Below are 13946 nucleotides of genomic sequence, written 5' to 3'. Positions count from 1 at the left end.
CTTATGGGTTTATCACCACCCGTTCCATGTGGGATCTCTTCCTTTGAAATGGAACTTGAAAAGGAAACTAGAGGAAAGCAGCTGTGCTGAATGAATACATCACTGGTCCATCAATTCATCTGAGGGGGGAGAATGACAATAGTGCAATTTAAAAAAGAGAAAAAAAAATTCTGCTCCTCCCTGGGTTGACTTGATGGATTCATCAGCACCATGTTTTACTCCAGCCTCTATGCTGAGTTTTAGTTAGTAGAACGGTTGTCTCAATCCATCTTAACTGCAGATCTCTGATGTAGTCTGTGTGGACTTTGAATGTTTCCCCCATGACCACAACTGTTCAGGGCTTCATTTGCATCCCACAGATGGCTGCAGTCCCTGGTGTAGGTAGGAAGTAGAATCTGGGTGGAGCTGATGGGAAGGGGACTAGATCACTGAGGAAAATGACTGAATAGGCTCCTCATTGTTGAAAGAAAATATGAAATATAAAATGTGTGAATAAACTAATCTATAAAATGTGCCAAAGAATTTAAATTTGTCATGTTTCCACAGTACACAATATAACTTTGGAGGATCATGTATGTACCCATAGCCTGCGTATTTGGGAGGCATATACCCACAACATGCACTCTAAACCGGTGGTTCTCAACCTATTTTCCCCACTCACATACCTCCTTCAGTAGTCCCTTAACGACAGAACACCTATAGCACAGTAGTTAGGGATTACTGAAGGTGGAGTGCAGTGTGCGCAGTACACTTACAAACACCCTTTTTCAGCAGAGGGACAGCCTGAAGACTACCTGGATGCATCCCCGATCCAAACACTGGCACCTCCTGGACCACGTCCTGGTGCGAGAAAGAGACAAATGAGATGTGCTCCACACCAGGGTCGTGCCCAGCGTGGAATGCCACACTGATCAGGTTCGCTGTAAGCTCAACCTTCACTTCAAGCCAAAGTCCAGGAACAGTAAAGCCCCCAGAAAGAGGTTCAATGTTGGAAACTTGCAGTCAGACGAAGTGAGAGGAAACTTCCAGGCAAACATCCAAGCAAAGCTCGAGGATTCAATCCGCCTCACGGACTCGTCCCCTGAAACCCTCTGGGATCAGCTGAAGACTGCCATACTGCAATCCACTGAAGAGGTACTGGGCTTCTCCTCCAGGAAAAACAAGGACTGGTTCGACGATAACAGCCAGGAAATCCAGGAGCTGCTGACAAAGAAGCGAGCTGCTCACCTTGCAAAGCCGTCCTGGCCAGAGAAGAAACGAGCCTTCCGTCGCGTATGCAGCCATCTTCAGCGCAAACTCCGGGAGATCCAAAATGAGTGGTGGACTAGCCTCGCCAAACGAACCCAGCTCAGCACGGATATTGGTGACTTCAGGGGTTTTTATGAGGCTCTAAAGGCTGTGTATGGCCCCTCACCCCAAGTCCAAAGCCCGCTGCGCAGCTCAGACGGCAAAGTCCTCCTCAGCGACAAGATCTCCATCCTCAACCGATGGTCAGAACACTTCCAATCTCTTTTCAGTCCCAACCACTCAGTCCAAGAATCTGCCCTGCTCCAGCTCCCTCAACAGCCCTTAAGGCTAGAGCTGGATGAGGTCCTCACCCGGGAAGAGATATATAAGGCAATTGAACAACTGAAAAGTTGCAAAGCAGCAGGTATGGATGGAATCCCCCCAGAGATCTGGAAGGCTGGCGGCAAAACTCTGCATGTCAAACTGCATGAGTTTTTCAAGCTTTGTTGGGACCAAGGAAAACTGCCTCAGGACCTTCGTGATGCCATCATCATCACCCTGTACAAAAACAAAGGCGAGAAATCAGACTGCTCAAACTACAGAGGAATCACACTGCTCTCCATTGCAGGCAAAATCTTCGCTAGGATTCTCCTAAATAGAATAATACCTAGTGTCGCCGAAAATGTTCTCCCAGAATCACAGTGCAGCTTTCGCGCAAACAGAGGAACTACTGACATGGTCTTTGCCCTCAGACAGCTCCAAGAAAAGTGCAGAGAACAAAACAAGGGACTCTACATCACCTTTGTTGACCTCACCAAAGCCTTCGACACCGTGAGTAGGAAAGGGCTTTGGCAAATACTAGAGCGCCTCGGATGCCCCCCAAAGTTCCTCAACATGGTTATCCAACTGCACGAAAACCAACAAGGTCAGGTCAGATACAGCAATGATCTCTCTGAACCCTTCTCCATTAACAATGGCATGAAGCAAGGCTGCGTTCTCGCACCAACCCTCTTTTCAATCTTCTTCAGCATGATGCTGAAACAAGCCATGAAAGACCTCAACAATGAAGACGCTGTTTACATCCGGTACCGCACGGATGGCAGTCTCTTCAATCTGAGGCGCCTGCAACCTCACACCAAGACACAAGAGCAACTTGTCCGTGAACTACTCTTTGCAGATGATGCCGCTTTAGTTGCCCATTCAGAGCCAGCTCTTCAGCGCTTGACGTCCTGTTTTGCGGAAACTGCCAAAATGATTGGCCTGGAAGTCAGCCTGAAGAAAACTGAGGCCCTCCATCAGCCAGCTCCCCACCATGACTACCAGCCCCCCCCACATCTCCATCGGGCACACAAAACTCAAAACGGTCAACCAGTTTACCTATCTCGGCTGCACCATTTCATCGGATGCAAGGATTGACAACGAGATAGACAACAGACTCGCCAAGGCAAATAGCGCCTTTGGAAGACTACACAAAAGAATCTGGAAAAACAACTAACTGAAAAACCTCACAAAGATTAGCGTATACAGAGCCGTTGTCATATCCACACTCCTGTTCGGCTCCGAATCATGGGTCCTCTACCGGCATCACCTACGGCTCCTAAAACGCTTCCACCAGCGTTGTCTCTGCTCCATCCTCAACATTCATTGAAGCGACTTCATCACCAACATCGAAGTACTCGAGATTGCAGAGGCCTACAGCATCGAATCCATGCTGCTGAAGATCCAACTGCGCTGGGTAGGTCACATCTCCAGAATGGGGGACCATCACCTTCCCAAGATCATGTTATATGGCGAGCTCTCCACTGGCCACCGAGACAGAGGTGCACCAAAGAAGAGGTACAAGGACTGCCTAAAGAAATCTCTTGGTGCCTGCCACATTGACCACTGCCAGTGGGCTGATATCGCCTCAAACCATGCATCTTGGCGCCTCACAGTTCGGCGGGCAGCAACCTCCTTTGAAGAAGACCGCAGAGCCCACCTCACTGACAAAAGACAAAGGAGGAAAAACCCAACCCCAACCAACCAATTTTCCCCTGCAACCGCTGCAACCGTGTCTCCCTGTCCCGCATCGGACTTGTCAGCCACAAACGAGCCTGCAGCTGATGTGGACATTACCCCTTCATTAATCTTCGTCCGCGAAGCCAAGCCAAAGAAAAAGACTGAAGATGGTATGTGAGTGCGGGAATAAAGGTTGAGAACCACTGCCCTGAACCATTTGAATGAATGGCATACTCTGAAAGGTGATGTGGACAAAAGAACTGAATCCCAGAGGTGAGTGAGCAGTCAGTCAAGTCAGACTGTTTTCTCTGCAGTGGCTGAGGAGTGACCTGAGAGAGGTATATAAAATTACAAAATATATAATATAGAGACTTCATCCCAGGGTGTAAACCTCAAATACTAGCGGGCACAGCTTTAAGGTGAGAGGGGAAAGTTCAAAGGAGATGTGCGATTAAGTTTTCACACAGTACTGAGTGTCTTAAACATGCTGTTGTGGGTCAATATGGTTCATAGTGTGAAAATTTAAAAAAAATGCTGTTATGGGATTGTGGTGAGAGCAGGTAAAGACCTCAATGGTTAAAAAGACATTTAGCTAGGCACATGAACAGGCAGGGAATATAGGCTTACATCTCATTTGCAGGCAGATGGAATTAATTTAATATGCCATCATGGTCAGTGCAGACATTGTGGGCCAAAAGGCCCATTCCTGTGCTGTTCTTTTCATGTGTGACACAAACAGCGTCTGAGTGGTATTGTGGTGGAGTGGGTGAAAGATTAAAGTGATATGAGGTGAGCTGTGGGGTGGGAGCTGGTTGATCTGGGTTGGAATTGGATGATTTGGGAGGGGGATGGAATTGACCCATACCAGTGCTCAGAGGAGCTGGAGCTGGGAAGATTGACTTTTGTGCAACATATGATGCCAACCATTGTGCCCTTGGCTTGACTTGCTGTCCTGCTTGTTTTCATACTTGGTCAAGTGGATTGAAGTCTCTAGACCTTACCCCTCTTGTTCACGCTAAGGCATGTGCTCCTGATAACCCCACACTGGACTGTGGTGAGAGGATGTGAACCTGATACTGGGGAGCAGATTGACAGGGTGCTGATTATTGGATTGACTATTGTTGTTTGGGTGGACTGCTGGCCAGGTAACACTTGGCTTGAGCTACGGCTAATTCTGGAGCTTGAGGCTTCAGCTTGGTAGCAAAGGTGAAATTGTCCCAATAGACATCAGTCTTAAGGAATTTGATATTGGTGCCAGGATTAATGCAGGGTGAGATTTTTACTGTGGTTTTGTGACAAGGAACAGCTGGCTACTGAGAAAGCAGTTAAAAAATCTGCTGTCTTCCTCTGGGTCTGCATTGGTTTATAAAGCAGCCTCAAATGCCAGCAATGGGCTTTTTACATTCTGGTCATTTTGTTGTCACGTTGAGGATAGATTATTTTTAAGCCTAGATTATTTGTGGATGATAAATTCTCCTTTTGTGGAGTGTCTGGATTCAGAGTTTCTGGATTATTGGTCCAGTAATTAAACTTTGTTACCCTGAACTCGCGGTTCAAGTTGTCAGATAATGCATCTCAACCTGCATGGAGAAAAGGAACTTGAACAGGAAATTTACAGTGCCAGAATCTCTAGTCATCCCACCCTCATCACTGCCAGACACCCTGTCACAATACCCTTCCAAGTGCAAAACAAAATTAGATGTCTATGGTTCAGGCAATGTAGGCTTTCATATAGACACAGAAATTTAATTTTTAAAAACATTTAATTTGATGTACAGCATGGTAACAGGCCATTTCAGCCCACAAGTCTGTGCCATCCAAGTTACACCCCATTAACCACACCCCCCGGTACATTTTAAATAGTGGGAGGAAACAAAGCCCCTGGAGAAAACCCACGCAGACACAGGGAGAACATACAAGCTCCTTATAGACAGCGAGGGATTCGTACCCCAGTCCCGTCCCGATCACTGGTGCTGTAAAGGCGTAGCGCTAACCGCTACACCATCCGTGCTGCCAGTGGTGTGGTGATGGCTAATAATCTTGGTTGTGGGATGAATATTGACCAAGACACTTGGCATTGCCCCAACACCTCTCCTAAGTCATGCTGTGGGACTTTCTTTGCAGCTGAGAGGACAGGGGTGCAGAATCTCAACCAAGAAGTGACAGTTCCAGCAGGGCCACGCTACAAGTCCTGTGCAAAGACAGTCTGGTGTTTCTGAAATGGAACTTGGACCCTCCAACTTGAGATTGAGAGGTTGGTACACTACCAACAGAGTCACTGTTGGCTGCAACTCGAGATCTGTAAAGGGAACACAATTTTTTTCCCAGTTGGAACACCATTCTTTAAGAGACACGTGCTGTTCTGTTCTTTCCAGATTAAAACATCCGCTTGTTCCTGCCATTCCCACAAGAGAATGTGGAAAGTTGGCTTCACTAAATGTTTCAGTTGGATTTGGAAATCTTATCTGAACTGTTTGCATACACTCTTTACCACAGGGTGACGTGACATCCAACAACTGTAGCTGTATTGTCTCCACACTAAACAACAACAGCATTGGGCAGTTAAATCGTGTCAAACAGATTGGGTGGCATGGTGCTGCGACAGGTCTCACATCTCCAGTTGTTCCCATGGGAGGCCTGGTTTCATCCCACACCCTAAAGATGTTCTTGTTAGGTAATTGGCTGCTGTAGATGGGTAGTTGAAAGAGTGTGGGCAGTGTTGGTGAGCATGTATAAGAGTAGGTTGCAGGGCACCAAATGCGGTTAGGAGTGATGGGTTTCTCGGATACTTGTTTGGTCAAACAGGTGGCACGGTTAGCAGAGTGTCTGGGACACTGCTAATGCAGCGCCAGCAACCTGGATTTGAATCTGGCACTGTCTAAGGAGTTTGTTTCCTCTCCCCGTGACCTGCGTGGATTTCTTCTAGGTGCCCTGGTCTCCCGCCACCCTCCAAAAAAGTACAGGAATTGTAAGTTAATTGGGTTTCAAGGGCTAGAATTGGCTTCTATCGTGTTGTAATTAAATGGTTCCCTCTTATATAACCATATAACCGTTTACAGCACGGAAACAGGCCATGTCGGCCCTTCAAGTCCGTACCGGTTCACTTGAACAACTCCACTAGCTCCTCCACAAATTCCTGAGGAAGTAGAGGCTTTCTTCATGGTGTGTTGGTTCCAGGAAAGATCTTCCGAGATAGTGACTCCCAAGAACCTACATTTGCTCATCCTCTATTGATGACAATAAAACAATCAAGTCATTAAGGAAAAGTTCAAGGAAGCCTATTTGAAATCCTAATCTGATCTGGTCTTGGATCCCATTTATCTGTACTTTCTAGATCAGCCTACCATGAGGGAATTTGTCAAATGCCTTGTGGACAGTATCCAATGCTGTACTCTCCTCAACCAAAAACTCTGCTAAATTTGCAAGGCATGACCTACTCCTCAAAAAAGCCATGCTGATTGTTATTAATCTGGCCATGCCTTTCCAAATGTGCATAAATCCTGTCCCTTAGTATCTTTTTCAATATTTTTGTAACCACTGATATGAGGTTCATAGACTATTATTTACTGAATTATCCTTATTTCCCTTCTTGAACAAAGGTCCTCCTCATGGGTTCCTGGGTGCATGTGCAGGGTTCTTCCCCTCTGACATGTTGTCCAGTGACCACCTTGTGGCTGCCTCTGTCTCTGACCTTGCCCCTTTTAAAGCAGCAAGCCTATTTCAAAAACATCTGGAGGACAAGAGACCGGAGATGCTGGAAACTGGAGTGAGAAGCCATCTGCTGGAGGAACGGAGTGGCTTGAGCAGCATCCGCAGGGGGAAGAAATTGTCATCGTTGATAGAATCTGGACCCGAAATGCTGACGTTTCCTGTCCACCCACATCCTGCTCACCCCACTGACTTCTTCCAGCAGATTGACTGTTACAGAGAATGTTGACCATGTCTGCCCAACATGACCTGGGTCTTGGCTTTAAAAAAAACATTTCATGTACTGTAATGGGATTGATAATTAAATTCATGGAAGCTTGGCATCAATGCAAATCCTTCATTCCTAGTATCTCTCTTTTACTTTAACAAAAAACATTTTATTTACTCTCGTAGATTTGTTAATTAAATTCATGGAAGCATGGCATAAATGCAAATCTTTTTTCCTTGCTCTACTTCCTATTTCCCAGTGACTTTTAGTTCCTCCTGTAACATGACTCAATAGAACATGACAGGCCCTTCAGCCCATCTAGTCTGTGCTGAAATATTCTGCCTAGTTCCATTGACCCATAACCTCCCATCCATGTACCTGTCCAATTTATTTTCTTGAACGTCAAAAACGAGTCTGCATTCACGACTTCAGCTGGCAGCTCATTCCACATGCTTGCTGCTTTCTGTGTGAAGGTGTTCCCCCGAAACATCACACATTTCACCCTGAACCCATGCCCTCCTGTTCTAGTCTTACTCAACCCTGCTTGCAGTTACTCCCTATACACTTCATAATTTTGTACACCTCTGTCAAATCTCTTCTCATTCTTCTGTGCTACAATCCAAGTAGCTATTGTTGGTTTAATGTGAAATTGGTCAGTAAGAGTATGAGGAGTATAGATGGGATGGACAGACAGCACATTTTTCCTGTGTTGACAAACACCAGTTTGAGTGGAGGGAAGGTTAGGGGAGATGTCAGAGATAAGTTGTTAACACAGTGATGTGCCTGGAATGCATTGCTTGGGGTGGTGGTGGAGGCTGACACAAGAGGGATATTCAAAAGGTTCTTAGTTAGGCACATGGGTGCAAGAATGTATGGAAAAATGAGATTGTTGTGGAGTAGATTTATATAGGACAGTACAACATAGTTGCAAAGAGATGGTAAATGAATCAAACAGGCCTCTGGGATAGATGAACTATGAACCATAATTTAGCTGTACAACTGGCCCAGGTCTTGCCCATGGAGGCAATCAAGAGGATATGTGGAGGGGTCCAAAATATTCACTGGTCTGGGGTGTAGATGTCCCCTCCCTGAAGGTCTTCATCTCGCTCCTTCCCTCAGTATGCTAGTTACCATCTAATTCACCCATCCACCATCCCCTTCCCGTGCCCCCCCCACCCCTGGGATCCACAGAACATTCATGGTGGGGGGGAGGGGGCTATGGACTGAAATAAAATATATTTCATGTTTTTTACATGGTCAGTGGGAGAGAAGTACTAAACTTGACGGCTTCACAGGGAAGTTGAGCAGAGCCCTCAGGGGACTGTAGCCGAATAAAGATTGAGAACGGCTGGTCTAGTTCCCTGACCAAGCCTTTGGCTAAGAGAGCAAGTGGTGATAATCTTGGCTTCTTGATGATCTATGAAAATCTGCTCATGGAACAGGCCTATGGGCAGGTCCTGATCTTGCTCCCTATCTATTCCACAGACTTGGAAAATTTGTGCATTTCCATGGGAATCCTATTCCAGGATTCAGTGGTTTGATCCCGAGCTACAATAGTACATCACACTATGGCTTCTCTTCAAGTTTGATGCTGGTCGTATATAGGCGCGCGCGCGCGCACACACACACACACACACACACACACACACACCATCCATATATACTCACACACACACACACACACACACACACACCCCCACACACACACACCCCCACATACACTCTCACAACCCCCCCCACACACCTGCTCACACACCGCCCCACACACATACTCTCTCACACACTCAAGCATACGGAACAAATAAATGTGCATTAACATACTCTGACACCAAGGCTCACTCCAGGCTAAGCTGGAAAGCTCAGGGCCGGATCTAATTAGGGCAGGAACCCTTCTCAACAGATGTCAGTGCTGAGACAGTGGTCTGACGGGCAGATGGAATGCAAAGTGATTAATCTACATAACAGGCATGATTATATAATAGTGACCTTGTCAGACCGGAGGATAAGACAGTTGGAAGAAGTTGGCTCAGGAGATGACAGTGTGTGGACAGGAGCAGATTCCACAGGTCTCCCACATCTGCTGCCTGCCTGCATTAACCCTGTCTGCCTGCACTGGTCACTAACCTTTGATGCTCACCTACACTGGGGCAGGTTTGTACAACATATCACTTCCACTCAATGGTGAACCATCTGAGCTCTCCATCATTGCTACTCCACCACTCTTTATCTTAGTGAGTCTGTACAAACTGAAGGGATGGAAGTTTAGGGGAGACATCAGATGTTTTTTGTTCAGAGTTGGAATACATTGCCAGGGGATGCAGCATTTAGAGACTTTTAGACAGGCACACATGACAGCGGAGACTGCTCAACACGTGTGTCTCAACTTGGACACTTCTGAACACGTGACAGGTCAGACATTGCTGAACATGGATGTCTCAGCTCAGACACCTCTGAACACATGACAGTTCAGACTGCTCAATGTGTGTTACTCAGCTCAAACACTGTTGAACACACGACAGCTCATACACCTCTGAACACACATGACAGCGGAGACTGCTCAACACGTGTGTCTCAACTTGGACACCTCTGAACTTAACACAGCTCAGAAACCTTGACAGGTAGGAGGGACCCAGTGGGTCAGGCAGCATCTGTGGAGAGAGGGACAGGTTGGAACCCTTCTCAAGACCAGATCTATTAAGGGGATGGGAGGGGGGGGGTCATGGGGTTTCCGCCTTCTCCCCCTCACAACACTCACCTTTCCTCTGCTTTAAATAGTTAACTCCTTTTAAACAGCAACCCCAAACTCTAGATTTTCCACAAGAGTAAATTCCCTCTCCCCCAGCCTGTCAATGCTCCCCAGGATCTTATCTCAGGTAATGAGAGCATACATTGTCTTGATCTAACTTGAACACACAGGCACCTATTGTTTGGTGGCTGTGCTGCTGGGTGTGTTGAGATTCTATTTTTTCTGTGCCAACCTGTCAATCAACTTTCCTCATTTAGACAGATTCTGGGGAACAAACTCTTGCCCCAACCAGAGGATCTTCCAGCTCAATGCTGCCATCTCCTGGCATACACACCTCATTCCACTAGGGCTCCAGAGCTGCCCTTTTTATGTACAAATGTTTATTCAAGTAACAACATGACAAAACTACGCAAACTATATCTTCTTCTTTGGCTTGGCTTCGCGGACGAAGATTTATGGAGAACTACATCTAACCATACTATTTGCATTGTAAAACATTTGCGATAAGCAGAAAATCAATACTGCCACAATACTTATAACAATGCTGAATACACCTGAGCTTGTCTGATCTCGAAAGCTAAGTAGTCTCAGGCCTGGTCAGTACTTGGAGGGGAAACCACCTCAGAACACCAGGCGCTGTAGGTTTCTGTGAGTGACGCTGGATGAAGTGGAGACTCTCTGTCTGCCTTAAGCCAGATAAAAGTTAAAGAATTTCATCCATGGAACCTTTACAATATGCATGCACAATAATTCAGTAAAATCAAGTTGCAATTGGTAAAAGGGATATCTTGGCAATGGAGTATATTCCTTTGAGGAAGGAGTGCCTTTCCCTGGGTTATATTCTTGGCATATCAGACATTGTCTGGCCACATCCCAGGTTCATTAGAATCTGATTTTCATTATCAACAACACACTTGATCCCCTGGGTGGGGAGTGGGGAGGGGGTACCATTCCCAGAACTCACCCACCTTCCCCTCAGATGCCGCACGCTCTCACTCCAACACCACAAGGGCCCAGGCATAACCCTGAAAGAGGGATCAGAGCTGCCCTTCCTGCAGTCTTGCAAAGGGGTTGGCATCTCTGCACCAACACTTGGCCCAGCACAGAAGTGGAACAAAACAGGAGTGGCAGCTGATGTGGAAATATGGTGGCAGTTGGAGGACATGCATCACAGATCCAGATCAGCTTCAGGCCAGTCACCTTCAGCTCCTCAAGAATGTTCCTCCCACAGAGATATCAGGAGTAAACCTGATAGTTTTACTTTATTCAGAAAACACTTGGCAACCCATGGGCAACACTGGCAACATATACGTTGCAAGCCTGAATAGGAAAGACCTAATTCACCTTGCTCTGACCATCAAGGCTCACTCTCATCCCCACTGCCACCCCACTCCCTGCACTGTCCTTAGCCTTGGGTAAAGTACTGGGAGACTGGAGGGGACAGGAAGGGTGCTGCCATCTCTGAACACATGATCACACTCTGTGGCAGAGCAGGACAGGTGAATGGGGCATCACTGCTCATTGCTTATGTTCTTATTGATCTGGAAACATTATAGCAGCAGAGCTTTAGAGCACAGAAACACTTTGAGAACACTAGCCCCTCCTCTTTGTCAGGTGGACAGGCTTCAAGGCATCTTCCCTAAATTCCCTAGCTTCCACGACCTTCTCCTCGGTAAACAGAGACGAGGGCCACTTACCACCTTGTTCACCCCCATGGATGAACTCAAGTTCAAGTTCGTTTATTATTATCATACAATTGTAAAGAACAACTGGGTGAAAACGGTGTTCTTCAATCAACATACAAACAAGTGATTTACTGTGTATGCAGAAGGATTTGTAAGAGCAGTTCACCAGACATTCAGCATTCTCACTGCCCGTGGGAAGAAGCTGTTTTTTGGCTCTGATACTCCTGTATCTCTTCCCCAAAGGGAGCAGCTAAGAGATGCTGTGTGTGGAGCGGGAGGGATTCTCAATGATTTTGTGATCCCTCTTCAGACAATGATTCTGGTAGATCACGTCGATTGAGTGGGGGAGACCCCAAGTGATCCTCTCTGGTGCTTTTATGGTCCTGTGCAATGGCCTCTGGACAACCAAATGGACCCAGCAGTGACTTATTCAATCCTGTGTTACATTTTTGCTCTTGGTATGCTTTCAAAACCTCTGAGGAATTAATCTTTGCCCTATCTGTATCTCTTGTTCTATTTTTGTCCTTTTTATTTCTTTTTTATGTGTACTGAGACTATTTTTTTTAATGGTGCTGTAACAGCAGTGATGCGGTCCCGGGGAGAGTGGGGTCACAGAACTCCCCTGCGGGAACCTACAGCCAACTCCTACTGTCGATGGCACCATGCAGGCTTTAAATGGTGGTTTATTTAAAATCCTGCGATTGTGGTGTCTGGGCCCAAGATGGCAGCGGTCACGAGGGGTTGCAGACTCCAAGGGAGCAGCGGACTGGCGCAGGGCACCAGCAACGGGGAAAACACCCCCTGTTGGAAAAAGAGCGGAGGAGACGATCCTAAGGACGGTGACCACTACAGCGGACCAGCGAGGGGCTCAGTGGTTGAAGGACACACAAACACACACACATGACAAACTGTTGGTGACTTGCAGATGAGGAAGCCACGCAGGTTGCAGGCTGCCGGCGACTTGAGGTCAAAGGACTCGCACCAGGCTGTGGGCTGCTGGAGACTGGCTCAGGAGAACGAGGTATCAGAACCGGGATACAAGAGGGTGCGGAGGGAAAGGCGGTTTCCCAAAAGGCCTTGAGTGCCGAAGGCATCCTGATCATGTCAGAGGTTTGGATCTGGAGCTTGTGTTGCCAATGGTTTGAAATGAACTGGAGTCTGTGTGTTTACATAGACTGCAGGAACGCTGGAGGAAAATCTATGGAGACTCAGTGACTCTCTTTGACTTATGGCAGATTTCTGTTTTATTCACTGTCAGGATTTCCCCAGGATCCTCAGGTTTGGTGAAGTTGGGAGGAAACTAAGGGGAAAGCTGGATGGTGGAGTAACTTTGGGGTTAAATTCCTCTATAAGACTTCAGTGAATATTCTTGGCTGCAGCCAGGGAGCTGTTTAAACAGAGGTCCCACCCGACATTGTTGAGATGTGTGCTGGGGGAGGGGGGCCCTGCGTGTTTATTGTGAGTTGGTGATGTTGTAAGGTGAGGGCTTCTCTTTTGTTGTGAAGTGCACAGTTCATTTCCTTGTGTGCGTCTGTGAATGTTAAAAATGCAGCTCCGACCTGAGTGTGTGCATTTACAACCTTCATTTTGTAACCATGGCAGCATTTCATACTTCACCACCAGCAAGGAAGTCCATTGCTCGAAAGAACCACAGCAAAATCTCACTGTGAGCAAAGAATAGGATCAGACATCAAAGTCAGTGACCGTGGGAAGAAACAGTTCACATTTCTCGTTGGCCTGCAGGTGGCACCAGTCAGCCACATGGCCTTTTTTGTTGTGGAGGCAATTTTATAGTAGACATGGAAGACATGTACTAGTTGGGCCAAATGGCCTGTTTCAATGCTGTGCAGTCTGTGGATCTGTGACAGTAAATAAATATTTATTTTATTGGCAAATAACCAGTTACATATGATCACAAGGAATCAGAGCAGAGGTGGCCAATCTATTGGAGGGGAGTCCGCCTAGGAACGCCAGGTGCTGTAGGTTTCTGTGAGGGGCGCTGGACAAAGTGGTGACTCTCTGTTTGCTTTATGGTAGACAAAAGTTAAAGAATTTCATGTATGTTTCATTCTAAATGTAGTATTATGTGACTACATTTAGAAAACCTTTACCTTTACAGTCCCCTGGCTGGCCCTGGAACTGCTCCAACAAAACTGAACCCCTACCACTCTCTCGTCCGTCAATTCTGAAAGTTCAGTGTGAAATAAAATGAATGAATGAATGAGTGGGTCACCCATCCACAATAAATACTCAGGGGCCCACTCCCCCAGCACATATCTCAACCATATCGCGTGGGACCTCCATTTAAACAGCTCCCTGAGTTCTCCACTAACCACAGCTAAGTTTATTGTCATGTACAATGTACGCCTGCAGC

This window comes from Narcine bancroftii, chromosome 12 (genome assembly GCF_036971445.1).
Source record: "Narcine bancroftii isolate sNarBan1 chromosome 12, sNarBan1.hap1, whole genome shotgun sequence".
Classification (NCBI taxonomy): Eukaryota; Metazoa; Chordata; class Chondrichthyes; order Torpediniformes; family Narcinidae; genus Narcine; species Narcine bancroftii.
The sequence above is the reverse complement of the archived record's forward strand: the minus strand, read 5'-3'. Positions refer to the sequence as shown.